We start from the raw sequence: 16596 nt of genomic DNA, 5'->3' as shown, positions 1-16596 counted from the left end.
AAAAAGAAAGTTTATTCAAATATCTATCTCAAAAATCCATTACATCAATTCTAAAAGTCCATACATTTTATGTAGGATGCAAACAACAGTAAAATGACTCAAAAACTGAATTTCTTTCTTTGCAACTTCTTCCAATCCATATATTAATGCCCTCCAAACCTCACAAAAGAGGTATATATATCTCATATGTATAATTTAATGGTTAGAATCAATATTTTAATTTTTATAACCCTTTTCCCATTAAGTTGTAAATTTGAGCAACTTTTACAACTTTCAACAATGCAACTTTGCACAAAAAGTGCAATTTTTACATTTTTCACTTGATTCCACTTCTAGGACTTGGAAAAGGTTCCAACATAGCTAAAACCAACTAAAAAAAACTCAGTCCTAGGATTTATTGACCAAAAACATTAAAAATCCTGAATTTTCCTAATGAGCAACTTTTGCTTATAAATTGCATAAAGTGCCTTAAGCATACAAAATGGTGTCTTTCTTTGACAACCATGGACTTCTCATCCAAGGGTTGTTTATTCTAGCCTAAGTAGGTAAAAAAACCATGAAAACCAAAATATAAACCAAGTTCCTTGGTGCGCTACACCAAGAACATACCCCCAAACATGAATGAAAAGAGAACAATGACCATGGACACAGTGAGATTGGTGAAATGCAACAATAAAACTCTTCGTGTTTCCAAGTTTGCAATAAATGGCATCCAATACCCATATTACCATACCTAGGTCCAATTTGAAGTTTTCATTTATTTAGACGAAGTGCTGTAGATAGTCATTTTCACATTGTTTCTAGTGCAGAGCTTATAGCCTTCTTTCACCAAAAGCTTCCTAAGTGCCTAGTAGCACCCAACCCACTGCAAGATGCCAATCGGGCTTACCAACCTTTGCCCAATGCTGACCACTATCTCTCCAACTGGACTCCACTTTTGTAAGGTCTTTCCCCTTCTCTAGGGCTCTTAGCAAACTTGGATCAATTATAGGTTTTAGGGACACTAGCCCTCAACTACGCCAAATAAGGTAAAATGTGAAATCTGGTTTCCAAACTCCAAACTTAGGCTAGGATCAACATAACTAGGCTATACTATAGAGATTCATGCACTTTTAGGGTTATAACACCACCAAAAGACCAAATTCCCAAAATCAAGCCTAGAAATCCTAGTAGGTCAATTTTCAGTTTTCTATAGCTAACTTCCAAACTTTCCAAATGAGGTATCAAAAAAATTACCTTTTTAAATTCCCTTTACTAGGTTCTTGAAGACTCCAAAATATCTTGGGCTAAACCTACTCTAGCATGTCCTAACTCCCACTTGGTTCACAGACCTAATAGGCTTAATTAAGTTGGCTTTCCAAAGCAAGTGTTAGGATATGGGTTCATAGAACCAGCACAACTACATGGAACTCTTCCTCCCCATGCCACATCTCCATTTCACCCTTTTCCTAGGTAAAATCAGTTGGTTTGGAAGTCTAATCACCACTTCTCCTACAAATCTGGGTTGAACAAATAGGATGTTTAGCCTAAGGCTGGCAGGTAAAAATATGAAACCTTCTTTTCTAGGCCTAAAACTCTACCATATCAAAGTACACTCCCCTAAATTTCATCCCTCCAAGTGGCATTAAATTCCAATTGTGGGATTGCAAGTTAGAGGCACATGTTTGCCAAAACCCTCAAATTAAGCCCCAAACAAGAAACTTGAACAAAAAATGCAATAACTTGAATAAATGGAAAGATAAATCCTTCAAACCAAAAGCAAATGAAGCCTAGTTTATTAGGCTATCCAACCATGTCAACTAATCCCTTCTCCCAATTTGTAAAGTTTCGTGCAACACAAAAAATAGTGAAAATGGAAGAAAATCAAAGTTTTATTCATGCAAATGTTCACCAGTCCGTACCATCATGTTTTACTCTCCATGTAAAACATATTTAAACATGTCTTCTATGTCTTCAATAGTCATAACCATATTTCAAATGGTTATGCAAACGTACAACCATTTTTGTAACCATATTGCAAAGTTGTCAACATTTTTGCAATTTTGCTTGACAATTTTTGCAATTTTTGACAATTTTGACAACTAACTTCCTATACACCTAGGATCTTACCAATGACCCTAAGGACCACTAAAACCTTCTAAGGATCACAAAAATCCTATTTGCATTTTAAAACCACCGAAATTGCTTATTTTTGACCCATTGGTACAATTTGGCACTCTATCTTATAATGGCACCTAGAGCCCAATTGACCTTACATTTTGGTCTTATTACACCATTCTTATTAATGTTCCAAATCCAAAACTAGGACCACTATCCATTTGCCTTGGTGTCTTGCACTAGTTTCCTTCAAGCAAAATGATGTAACCATCCCGTTTTTGTTCTAACTGTGACTTGGGGATGGATTATTATAATTTATCATATATAATTATGCATACTAATGCAGGGAATATTTAGAGGATGTAGATGATCATCCAATTGGACAATTTTGGAGTGCTTGGATGCATGAAAATGCATTAAATTTGATGTCATAGGTATAAAAGTTGGAGATTTTCCTAAAGGAGGCCATGGTTTTATGTAAAACAATAAAATTAGTCATCATAAACATGGTGTAGGATCAACTAATAGGTCCTGGAAGTGATTTCTTGGTCAGATTTGAAGAGGCCCTAGTTTTTAGCCTTGTTTGGTGAGGGTTTCATAAAAAGCACATATAGAGAGTTGATGGGTTCAATCCAATTGAAGAATCCTCACTTTAGGATCATTTTAATGTACTTTACCAAGTTTTATGTTTGGGGGATAATTATTCCATATAGTTCCTTTGTAAATGGAGGGGTTTTTATGCCTAAAAAGTGGCCCATAGTGTAACAGCAGAGACTTCGTATGGAAAAATGTGGCAAAAAATGCAAGAGGACAACATTTGAGGGCTAATTGGGGCTTTTAGGCCTAGTAGGTTGGGATGATTGGTTTACCTTAGAGATAGGCTCTTGGTATTTGGTAAATTGGTTATTTGGGGTGTATTAGGGTATTCAAAACCATTATATTACTAAGAAGTCTTTGGATAAGTCATTTACTTGATTTCAAAAACTTAAGCCTTAAGGTTGCATTCAGAAACCTTTGGGAAAACACATTGTTTAGAGTATTTTCTCATAGAACTTGGAAGGGCCCATCTTCCTCTGCATTACTTTGCCTAAAAGTGTCTATAAAGAAGATATGTAATCATGCCCTAAAGACTTGATTGCAAGTGTAGAAGAGATACAATATGTAATTGGGTCCTACAGCTACATTACAAGTTGTAAGTTCAATACATGTTGATATGTAGTCAACTCTCAAATACTTAACTATGATTATGTTAAGAGGGTGATATGAAATTAGGTCTTCAATACTAGATTGTAGGCATGCAAGACTTAACCCAATGACATATGAAAATGCTCAAAGAGCTTGCAATCAATTCCTAGAGACTTACTTGATTACAATACATTCCTATAAACATAGAAGGATGACTTATTGGTTGGGTCTTGAGGTTTTCCAACCACTTAGGCATGAGAAAACTTGCAATCAAGTTTGTGAGACCCAATTTCATTTTGTTAATGCATGTAACTTATGACTTGTAATTGATGTCAAGGACCTTGACTACATATGAGAACTAAGATAAACTATTCACATGTTGAGATTCAAATATTGACCTATACACTAGTAACTACGAGGATAATGCAAGGGCATTCATAGACATTAAAAAGGGGCCTAAGTGATGCAAGTGGTAGGGTACTAACAAGGTAGATAGGGAGAGTATAACCTACAAGAACAACCTAACAAGGTTTAACAACCCAAACAAGGCTCAAGACCCCACACTTGCACCTTGACAACAAATATTTCTTAATACAAGAAACCTATACTAGACAAAAAACCAAGAACTTAGACTCAATAAATGATGCTCTTACATCAGAATAGGCATATGGACTAGAATTGAAGACCCCGAACTGAGAAAAGGACATAGTTCCTTCATTAACCTCTTGGATTCCTAGTAGCCCAAGGAATGAGACTTAGTTTTGCAACTTGTACACTTAGCATGAAAAAAAAATACTAACACCAAGATTACTTCCTATTTTTGATGTACTATCAAATTCCAAAGTGGAGAGATCCCATTAGAAAGAAAACTTTCAAAACCTGTGGGGACAACATTTAGACACAAGGGCTAATTAGGCCACATTTACAAAGGAGGTACCATTTAAACATGTGAAAAAAAAATGAGACCAATTGGATATGTTGAGGAATGATCCAAATATGCTGATTACCAAGCTACAGACCATAATATGGAGTTTTGAGGCCTTAAAATGTCGGGACAACAGGTTTGTGTATTGATGCATACAAGGTATTTGAATCTAGGGCATTATGTTTCTTCCTTCTGCCTGCATCTTATCACCTAAAATCAAAATAATCTTAAAGTGAATTAAAAATAAAAGGATTCCACCAAAGGCCATAATTTTCCTATGGTGGAATCTCACATTATATCTTGATTTCAATCAAAACCCTTGAAACCCTTAAATTTCGGGCTGTCAGCACTAAAATAGGAATAACTTGAGTTCTACAGTGTTTGAAGACCTCAAACCAATTGCATTAGAAAATTGATTCAAATATTTATCCAACCATTCCAAGAAAAAATTCCTAAGAATCTGTAGATGATAGTACCATGCAAAAAAAAATCTAGAATATAGAAAACAAGGTTCTTTATATTGATTTCAATGCCAAAAACATACATTGTACCTTCCAACTGCCTAAAAGGGCTATATGAAGGTCTTCCCCAACTTATCCAACCATATTTGAAATGTTGTGACTATTGGAGGAAATATTAGAAGCAGTTTTACTTAGTTATGCAAAAAGTTGCAAAACAACTTTTGCACTTTTAATGCATTTTTTACATTTTAGTGCCTAAAAGGCATTTTAACCATTCAAATGAGTCTAGATTGACCTAACACAACTACTAGACCCTAAATTATAAGTATATGCATTCAAATCACATAAATTTTACCCTTGTGACCTCATTGAGCAACAAGTTCATAATATACCCAAACTGCTAATGGGCCACACAAAAGGGTTAAAGGTGAACCTAAGAGGCCCAAACACCCTTATTTCATCATTCCATCTGAGAATGCTCCTACACCACTAAGAGAAATAAGCCACAATGAAAATGGATTTTTGTGTAGATTTATACTTCTTACCAAGCAAAAATTAAGAGCAACATATTGAAAGGTTATGTTAGACAAAAATAATGTTGATGATGACCTTCAATCTACCTTTGAACCCTTTTAAAGAAAGTTAGATCTCAATATACTTCATTATTTAAGATGAAACAATATGTGCATTGTTCAATTCACTTGCTTCATATTTTATTTACTCTTTTCTATCCCCACCTATATAATTCAAACTTCTATTACATGCAAAATACTTTCTAACACTTCCAACTTGTTAAATGGGCTATCCCTTAGCAATTCCATGCTAGGGACCCTTCCCTAAGCTAGAGACTTATCCCTTAAGTTGCTCATTTACCTATGGTAACGTATGCCTTGAATTTTAGGCCAATTAGTGACTCTTCCAAATACATTGTGACTTCCTACACCCTAGCTATCACACCTAGGTCTAATGACCCTTATTGATGCAGAGCACACAACCTACTTTTGCCACTTGGTTCTTAAACCTTTAAGGGTACCCAAACCCACTTCAGGATGGTGTCTTGGTTACCAGCCTTTGCCAAATGATGAAATTTAATTATCTAAGTATACTCCACTCTCCTAAGGTCCTTCCCTTTTCCTAGGGCTCTTGGAAAACTTGGATCAACATATGGCTTTAGGGACACTTGCCCTCAACTAGACCAATTAAGGCAAAACAAGTAAAAAGGTTTCAAGACTTCAAACTTAGACTTGATTCAGTATTTATAGGACTAAAAAAATAGGTATAGGACTAAACCACTAGGATTCATGCACTTTCAAGGCCCCAACATCTTCAAAGGATCAATATCCCTAACTTAGGCCTAGAAATTCTAGTAAGTCAAAATTTAGTTTTCCTTGGAAAACTTCCAAACTTTCAAAAGGACAAGGAAAACTTATCACATTTTAAAATACCTTTTACCTAGTTCTTGAAGAGTCCAAAGGATCAAGTGCTAACTCCATTCCAACATACCCAAACTCCACTTTAGTCCGTAGACCTAATAGGCCTAATTAGGTTGGGTTTCCAAAGCAAGTTCTCGAAGATGGGTTCATAGAATCAACTAAACCCCATGGAACTCTTTCTCTCCTTCCTAAAATTCCATTTCACCCTTCACATAGGTTCAAAAAATCAGTTTGGAAGCCTAAATGCCACTTCTTCTTCAATTCCTGGCTAAATACATAAAGATGTTTAGCCTAGGGCCAACTGGTAAAAATATCAAACCAATTCTTCTAGGTATAAAACTCTACCATATCAAATTACACTCCCCTAACTTGAATCCCCCAAAGAGGCATTAAATTCCAACCATGGGTTTCCAAGTTAGGGGCACATGTTTGCCAAAACCCTTGAATTCAGGCCCAAATAAGCAACCTTCACAAAAACTGCAATAACTTAAGAAAATGAAAAGATATAACCTTCAAACCAAATAAAATGAGACCTAGTTCATCAAGCTACCCAAACATGATAGTTGATCTCCTTCACCAATCCATACACATCTGTAGAACTCAGAAAAATAGAGAAAAAGGTAGAAAATCAGAGTTTTATTCATGTAAATCTTCTTCAGTTCGTACAACTATGTTGTCCTCTCCATGTACAAAATTTTTAAACATGAATTACTTGCCTCCAATGGTCATAACCATCATTCAAATGGTTATGCCAATGTTCAACTTCATTTTCATTTATTTAGCAAGAAAAGTTGTCATTTTGCATTTTTTTTGCATGACAACATTGACATTTTTGCTTTAATAACCTCCTAGATACCTAAATCTTTTCCCAAATACCCCAAGGCATTTAAATCTATCTAAAGACCTAAAAATTGCTTATTGTATAAAAAATAACTCAAATTCCTCAAATTTGACCTTTGGTTCAATTTGGTATCCTGGCTTATAATGACACCAAGGATCCAATTGACCTCTCTCTCTCCCCTCCCTCTCTCTCTCTATTCAATCTAATGAATCAACTGGATTTGCTCTATATTTTAATGTCTCAAGTATTGCCTCATGGTCTAACTCACAAAATTTCCAAAGAATCTTATTATGTGGCTTTCCACCATATTTTATCAAGTGGACATTTGATGCGATAACAAGGTTCAAATAATGAAGAATCTTCCTCTTTGTTTCCCAATCCTTGAATAACCAAAAGTTAGAGTTCTTCATAGAATATCATCTAAGCCATGTGCTGGTTACAACCACCACATCCATATGGTACTATAAAACTTCACCATCTATAACCGAGTGATCCAATTTTTGTTTGGGTTGGACACAATGACACAAATAATAATCTATCCCTTCTTTATTGTCTTTAGGTGAAATAACAACAAGAACAGGCTGGTAGTGATAAATGTACAAAATGCGGTCATTAATTTAGAAAATAATTAGGTAGAAGTAATAAAGTTACATATTGAAATTACAAAGATAAATAAATAAATAAATAAATAAATAAATAAATATATGACCAGGTTGCACTAGATCAGACAGGCAGTCAAAGTCAATAGATGAATCCATCTCTACCATTTCTAGTGCTTGTAGGGGACAATAGGTGTCAATTGGGTCCAAAATCCATATATCCCATTTGTCCACCCATTCAGTTGACTCACAATCATTCCAATTTTCCTCTACACATGATGGACAATAGCATGCCATTTTTTGTGTGTGGATACTCTGTGAACTTGCATTTGAGCTTCTAAAAGAGATAAACTCACTTGATCCTATTAGTGTGCAACAATCCTCATATGGTGCAATGTTAGTATTATCTATCAACCAAAAAAATCTACAAACTGTAGACTCACCTTCCTTACCTAGACTCATTGTAGCATTACACCACTGGACAATAGATTTTGCATTTGTCAATATTGCTCCATCTTTGTACTTTAGTTCTTTATGAGCTAACACTCTTTTGATGCATGCACCTACACCATCGTGCTCTCCCTTTCCATGACTAGCCTCTGTGAAATTCCACATATATTGAATTCTACACAACCTATGCATCCTACTCAACCAATAGAAGATCTATGCATTCTTGGATTGAGATGCGCAATTGTCTGACCAATTAATGTGCTGACAATATGGCATGCCCCTATTAGCCAAATCTCCATAAAATAGTTGAAACAACCATGTACAAACTCTATGGAATGTGATCGATCATCACTGATGTAAAAATGGTACTCCCTCAAAATTTTTCTATCATCCTTTGTACTTGTAGGTGAATGCATGAATGTTATGTGAACAAATATGGAAACCTATTGAGAATTATAATACTTTTCTTGTACCTCATTTTGTGGTTGTAGTGTGTAGTTCTCTGCAAAGTCTACAACTGAAGCAGTGGTATCCAGTGGAAACGTATCCTTGCACAACTTGAATTGCAAATCTAGCCATTGATCTCTATGTGTATGACTTGCATACTTGTAAATAATCTTTTCATGAAAAATATTCATGAACTCATACACTGGAATCTTTTCAATGACTAAATCACATCTTTTACCCTATTTCCCATCTTTTAGAGCATATGTCACTATCTTAAATTTTTTGTAATCTACTATTTCATTTCCAATTGCATGTGTACTATCCATATGTTCACAAGTTGATAAAAGTTGCAAAGAATCATAAAATAAGCATGTACCATCCAAGCATGATGTCTTGTAAAATTTTTAGCCTTCCCCTATTTCACATAAAATGTTGGATATGAATTCCCTTGAAGATCTTGGTGGCTAATTCATGCCACAATCCTGCAAAACAAACTTAGCAAAAACACACATATATGCCTAAAAACATCTAAATGGTTAGAAAATTCAATATGTATCCTACAACAACAAGTTGTGCATGTGTGATTTATCTTCACATAAAAAGGTTTACCCATCTCAAAAAATATTTGACTTATTTGAATTTGAGGAAACATATCAATAAATTTTGCAAAAAAATGTGTTTGAGTTGAGTCCAAAAAATGTTTCACCTGTGGGTTGCAATTTTGGCTACCAATCCTCCTTCTTACAATATCTCTTTGATTAGGGGAAACACATGTGTTATTTTTCTAAAAATCTTTAATCAATGATTTCAAAGCTTCACTAATTTCTTTATCCTTTTGTGGTAGTCTACCGCTAAATGTCCATAACTCATTTTTTGTTAGATCTTCCAATCTCTCACACCTTAGCATGACTCTCCTTGGAGTACCTCTACCAATTTTCAATGTTTTGCTTGTCTTTCTCATGAGTCAATCTTTCTTCATTTGGGTACTTACTATTGTTGATGTAAGTATTGGTCTTATGATATTACTATCTTTGGTGCATGATTTAGAACCCACTTTGTCATAAGCACTTATTAGATTGTTTACAATGTTTTTTTTCATTTGAATTGTCCATCGTTCTTAACCCAAGAATCTTCATGATAGGCCTAAATTTCAAATTCCTCATCATTTCAAAAAATAATTGGCATTGACCTACAATATTTAAATCTTCAAAAATTAATCTTCACATACGATTAACTTTTCTTTGACAAGTACGCTTGCTAATCTTGTTAGGCATTGATTTTCAAATATTAGTAACAATATCAATCAAATAGTTTGATCTTCTAAAACAAATTCTAGAAGCTGTTATAATCTCTTCCATTCCCTCAACATTTTGAACATCAACATAAGGTTGAGTGTTTTGCGTACCTTGAATCGAAGATGATGTGACTTGGCAATAAGATGCAAAAGATGGAATATCAACTACTTGATATGTTGATGTTGTGCCTTCAACATGACATGATGGAGTATGTACATCATCGGATTTATAAATTAGCACTCTTCAACATGAGAGGATGATATGACTCCAACATTGAAAGATGGTGTAGCTTCACAATTCAATTGTCTTCTTGAGCATAATAGACTCATTCATTCTTTTTGTCTTTCCTATTCTTTCTCTTTGTTTCTTTGTATTAGTGGTTCTTGTTCCTCTTTGAAACTAAATTCTTCATTATTGCTTTGAAATTTTCTTTGTTCACATAGTAGTTTTATTTTACCTCTTTTAATTGCCAAATCTATCTCCCTCTCTTACTTTGTTTGAGTTTTTGGTTTCTTCCTTGGCATGATGATGATTTATATATGTCAAATTATTCAAACATCTGAATTACTTACAATTTGTAAATTACAAATCATTCAAATACATATAAAAATTACAATTATTTCAATGAATACAAAATATATATTAAAAAACTTGCCAAATTTCTAACCATTTCCAAATAAAAATTCATTCAAACATACAAATTTCAATGAATTCACTATGTATTAAACAACATGTCAAATTATAATCAAATTTGTCTCTATATATCAACAAACAATATTTAAAAAGGAGTGCACTAACCTTTTCTATAGAAAGAATATTAAAAAAGCCTTCAAATAGTGTATCCAATGATTGAATTTGGTGTTTGCTAGCTTCAAAAAGTCTTCAAATAGTGTTTGCTGACATCCAACAGCTTGAAACCCATGTTTTCTGTTAGAACAACATAATGCACAACAGACAAAAAGTAGAATATGGATCAACAAGACCCAAACTTTCTTTATGACCCTTTTTTGGTGATTTCACGTAGTGCATACACACTATAGCACGTACTCACTATAAAGTGTGTATGCACTATAGTATGTACGCACTATGTGAAAATAAATCTCTCCCTAGCCCACCATCCCCCATCCCCTACTCTCTCTCCCTACTCTCTCTCTCTCCTCTCCTGTCCCCTACTCTCTCTCTCTCGCTCTCCCTCTCCTACTCTCTCTCCCATTGCGTACTCTCTCTCCCATCCCCCATTCCCTACTCTCTCTCCTTTCTCATTCCCTACTCTCTCTCCTCTCCCATCCCCTACTCTCTTTCTCTCTCTCCTCTCCCATCCCATACTCTCTATCTCTTTCTCTCCCTCTCCCACCGCCTACTCCCTCTCTCTCTCTCTATCCCATCCCCTACTCTCTCTCTCTCTCTTTTCTCCAATCCCCTACCTCTCTCCTCTTCCATTCCCAACTCTCTCTCTCCTCTCCCATCCCATACTCTCTCTCTCACTCTCCCTCTCCTACTCCCTCTCCCACTGCCTACTCTCTCTCCCATCCCCTACTCTCTCCCACTTTCTCTTCTCTCCCATCCCCTACTCTCTATCACTCTCTCTCCTCTCCCATCCCCTACTCTCTCTCTCACTCTCTCTCTCCTCTCCCATCCCCCACTCTCTCTTTCTCTCTCTCTCCTACTCACTCTCCCACTGCCTACTCTATCTCTCTCTCGGGAAACTCTCTCTTTCCCCCCTTTTCCATCCCCTACTCTCTCCGACTCACACACTCTCATCCTTCTCTCTCTTGCTCTCACTCTCTCTCTCCCTCTCCCACTGCCTACTCTCTCTCTCCCATCCCCTACTCTCACTTTCTCTCCCATCTTGTTCTCTCTCTTTGCCACATTCTACTCTCTCTCACACTCTCACACTCTCTCCCATCCCCTACTCTCTCTCTTACACACACTCCCATCCCCCCTCTCTCTCTCCCACTCCCTCTCCCACCACCTACTCTCTCTCTCTCTCTCCCATCTACTACTCTCTCTCTCTCTGTCTCTTGCTACTCTCTCTCTCCCCTCTTCCATCCCCTACTCTCTCTTTTTGACACACACACTCCCATCCCCCCCTCTCTCTCTCTCCCTCTCCCACTCCCTCTCCAACCATCTACTATCTCGCTCTCCCTCACTCTCCCTCTCTAACCTCTCTCTCTCTCCCATCCCCTACTCTCACTCTCTCTCTCTCCCATCCCCTACTCTCTCTTACACTCTCTCCCATCCCCTACTCTCAATCTCTCTATCCCATCCCGTACTCTTTCTCTATTACCCGTACTCTTTCTCACACTCTCACACTCTCTCCCATCCCCTAGTCTCTCTCTCTCTCTCTCTCTCTCTCACACACACACACACACACATTCCCATCCCCCCCCTCTCTCTCTCCCTCTCCCATTCCCTCTCCCACTGCCTACTCTCTCTATGTCCCCTCTCCATCCCCTACTCTCTCTATTTCACACACCTACACACTCCCATCCCCCCCTTCTCTCTCCTCTCCCATTCCCTACTCTATAGATCTCTCACACACACTCCCATCCCCCATCTCTCTCCCTCTCCAACTCCCTCTCCCACCTATTGTGGTATTCACAACACATGCCCCATTCCTCACTAGGAATGGGGACCCCCTACTTTTTTTGACTCTCAGACTCACAGTTCAAGAGTCGAGAGAAAGAAAATTTGGTTAAAGTTGTGTCAAATTTCAAAAAATAACAAAAAATAAAACAATTAGAAAATTACAAAAAAAAATCCCTCCCCTAACCTGTGCACGTGCACCAAGGCACAACACACGCATGAGGGGAGGAGGGGCTACAAAACCCCTTCTTCCTCCCTCTCCTTTTCATTTTTCTCCATTCACCCAAGGGAGAGGTGAGATTCTACTCCTACCCCCATTTCCTTCATGCTCTAGTGCCGCACGCATGAGCGTTGTCGCCCGCCCCATGGTGCTGGGTGCTGCTTGCGTGAGTGTGAGGCCTGCGCTGTACTGGTGCCAATCATTGCTTGCACTATGCAAGCAAGTGCATGGCCTAAACTGCAGTGGCATTAACTGTCGTTGGGCCGTGCACATCTTGCATTGCGATGGTGCCTTGTGCTCTCGTGCCACCTACTACTCATGCATGCATGCTGAGTGAGCACGGGTTTTTTTGACCATGTGTACCTCAGCTTGCGTGCTTGCATTTTTAAAAACAATTCCTTTTATTATTATTTAGTTTTAAAAAAAGGTTTTTGAATTTAAAAATTTTTTTTATAAAATTTTAAAAAAAGGTAAATTAATTTTTTTTTTTTTTTCAAAACAAAAAATAAATAGGTCCCTAAGGAGGAATTTTTTTTTACTTACGTCATTTTTCGCTATCTAAGGACTAATCATGTTTTCTTTTCTCATAATGCATAGGTAACCTTAACAAGATTAGATGGCATCCATATCGATTACATGATGAGTACGCTGAGATCAAAGATACTGACCTCAGACACATAGACTTGGGAGAATTCCTGAGAGTATGCAACAATCTAACACAAAGGTCAACCTCAGTGTCCACAATGATCTGATCTAGATTAGTGAATGCAATATCACATACTATGTCGGTACAATCAATTGAATTGGTCATGACCTTATCTCGACACTTCATTCTTGATGAAAGGGTAGTTAAGAGCATCATCAGAGAAGTGGTCTTAGATTTTCCACCTGATAACATCAAGAGGGTCTTCCATCTTCCCAGAGCTGATCAATTCATTTGAATCTCCTATGAAGCAGCTGAAAGACGGTATAAAGATCATTACCAAGAAGCCATTGACATCATACATTTCATGTACTTCATTGAGAAGCCACCTTGAGGAAAGACAATCAGCAAATTGGATATGACTCGGGGATATATGAAGGATGATATCAAATACCTTATTATTCTCCTAACCAAAGTCATGGGCTTACCTGTAGTAGGTCATCTCACTCCATTCATGGTCAACTTCATTGAGACCATCAGGCATGCAAAGATACCACTGGATTGGGCCACCACACTTAGTGAAAACTTGTGTGATAAGCTAAGGATGGTATAGGACAAGAAGAAGTTCTATATGACTTCTTACATAGTGTATCTACTTGCAGCAAGGGCAACCAACTATCTCGAGTTGTACAAGAAAGGCAGTATGTAGGAGCCCAATGCTTGGCCATACATAGTCTATCATTAGTTGGTGAAGAAGAGGCTCTCACCATAGAGAAAAGAGTACATAATCATAAATGATGCTTTCATCTTTGTGATCATTTGATTCATCAAAGGGGACTATAGGAAGAGATTGTCTGAGGATGCCAAGGCACAGATCATAGCTCTTGGAGCATATTTCATTTAGTTCAAGACTTTTACATATATTAGGGTAGGTGGTGCATCTATCAATCTGAAGAAACTCTCGAGGTACCCAAGTGACAAGTTGGTCTTAATGGAAATATCTCGATAGATTGAGTCAGCTTATGAGAGGATAAAAAAACAATGGAGACCTTGTTGGAATTGGCCTTTTTTTGTAGGAGCATATCAAGTGAAGAGAAAATAGGATATTCTAATATTTGAATGGGAATGAGAGAACTATCCTCTTGAAGAGTATAACTCTCCTCAACCATATTTAGAAAATGTGGGTAAAGTGGAAAACTTGGCAGGGAAGGATTTCTATCATGAGGATGCCATTGAAAATCATTGGATGAATGCCACAAATTACTATGTTGTCCACATTAGAGACTATTGTAGGATGACTTTGTATCTAGTAGAAAAGGCTCTTCATTTGACCATTCCTAATGAGATAAGGCTATAGGACTCAAGGGAACTATTGGATCCCCTATTCAATACAGATAAAGTTGGTGAGAGACACATTCTGAATGCAAAAGTTGATAGAGAGGAAGGAGATGATATTAATCATCGAGCAAGACATGTCATTCGAATGACAAAGAGTTGGATTAAGAAATCCTTTCCACTTGATCCAATTTCAGATACAGTGATCTTCCATGCACATGCTCACTTAGAAAGGGGTAAGGGAAGGAAAGTCATAGTTCCTATCTTTGCACTCTAGTCTCCTATTAGGCCAGAGATAGTCTATCAACTTGATTGCCACAGGAATATTATCACCTTTCAGAGAGAAAGGGAAAGAAGAAGAGAGCCTATCCTTAGAGGATTCATATAGAGCATGTTGTAGAACAAGTCTCTTCCCAACAACGAGAGCCAAGTCTACAAGAGCCCCAAGATGGTGGAGCTACCCAAATCTAGGTTAAAATTTGTTGCCTCCTATTTTTTTGAGCCAACCAGAAGAGGGAGAAATTCTAGAGACCTCTATTCCTCTTGTGCAAGAAGAGTTTGCTTCTCCTAGGGTTCTAAAGAGACAAAAGAGGATCAAGGTTAGGATGAACAAGAGGCAAAGAGTCAGTAAAAGAATAGTGCCTAATCCATCAATTCCTAAAACCATTTCAGAGGAAGAAATGGAATCAGAGGAGGAGGAGGAACAAATGCCTCTACAAAGGAGAACTCAGTTGGCAAAAGCCATAGAATTGGAGAGAAGGAAGAGTGCCATGAGTACTCCACCACCCACCCAAGAAAAACTTGTAGAACTCTCTTCTTCAGAAGATGAAGTGCAGCAATGGATGAATCAGCAAAGGGAGCAAGGTCAAGATGTTCTCTAAATCCCAAATTTTTATTTCATTCCTATGGGTATGGAGTTAGTTGGGGATAAGATCAGAGACACCCCTATAGGTGAACTCCAACAACAAGACTAGACACAAATTCCACTAGAGACATAGGGTCCTAATCTCACTCCTCCACTCCAACATAGGTCATGGTAGTAGATAAGGGTTGAGTAACTCCCCCACCTCCAAGTTTAGAAGAGGAAAATGTTCAAAATGAACCATCATCACAAGAGCAACCAGAAACAAGGGTTACTGATAAGGCATCAAAAGAGGCACATATAGTAGATTATGAGTAACAACCTTCTTAGGAAGTTGAGGATCAAACTACAAGATCTATAGAGACTGAGATTACAGAAGAAGAGTCCTCACATTAGGAGACTCTGAGCAAGAGTGATAAAGGGTAGGAGGTAGTTAATCATATCCCTTCATCATCTAGAGCCAATGTTGTAGAGAGACACATCCCAAGATGGTTCTAGAAAGAAATAATGAGAAGTGCCAAGCATTAGTTCTGTGCTTTAGAGGATGACATTTGTGATATTGTAGAGATCTTGAACAAGCCTAAGTCTCCATTACATAATGCAATTCCATTTGTGTTTGTCACTACCATATCGAACCAAGACATATTTGCACAAGTGGATCACCCTCCTAAAGGTACAGATCCAAAAGCTATTAGTCTTGAGGATAATGAAGTGAAAGATATTATGTTGGGAAAACCTACACGAGATACAACCTGAAAGATGATGACTATGGGAGTCAAAGACATGCTTAGGCATATGGAACAGGATGAGATTGAAATCAGAACACTTAGTAGGCAAGTTTAGATCCTAAAGGGATATCTAGCTGAAGTTGTTGGTCCTCTTGTTTCGAAACACCCTGAGGAGACTCTAAATACCATTCTTAGAGAAGGGAAAGGTGTACAGCTCAATCCATTTTTGAAAGCTTGTCAGGAATGGCAGGAGAACCTTGAGGATAAAGGTGTCACTATAATTGCAAGAAGTTTGAAGTTGTTGCATGCTACACAAGAGAATTATGATAAGATCATGGCAATTTTGAGGCAGGACTTCAGTATCATGGATGAGGTATGGGCATGGAGTAAAGATTTACAAACTCTACAAGCCATAAAAGGACAAAGGTATTGTATTCTAATTGATGTATATACTAGAGAAGAGGTAGACATGATAGATGATTGGATAGA

The sequence above is a fragment of the Cupressus sempervirens genome, chromosome 8, assembly GCF_028749045.1.
Source record: "Cupressus sempervirens isolate cs-2001-9-10 chromosome 8, ASM2874904v1, whole genome shotgun sequence".
In the NCBI taxonomy this organism is placed as follows: domain Eukaryota; kingdom Viridiplantae; phylum Streptophyta; class Pinopsida; order Cupressales; family Cupressaceae; genus Cupressus; species Cupressus sempervirens.
The sequence above is the reverse complement of the archived record's forward strand: the minus strand, read 5'-3'. Positions refer to the sequence as shown.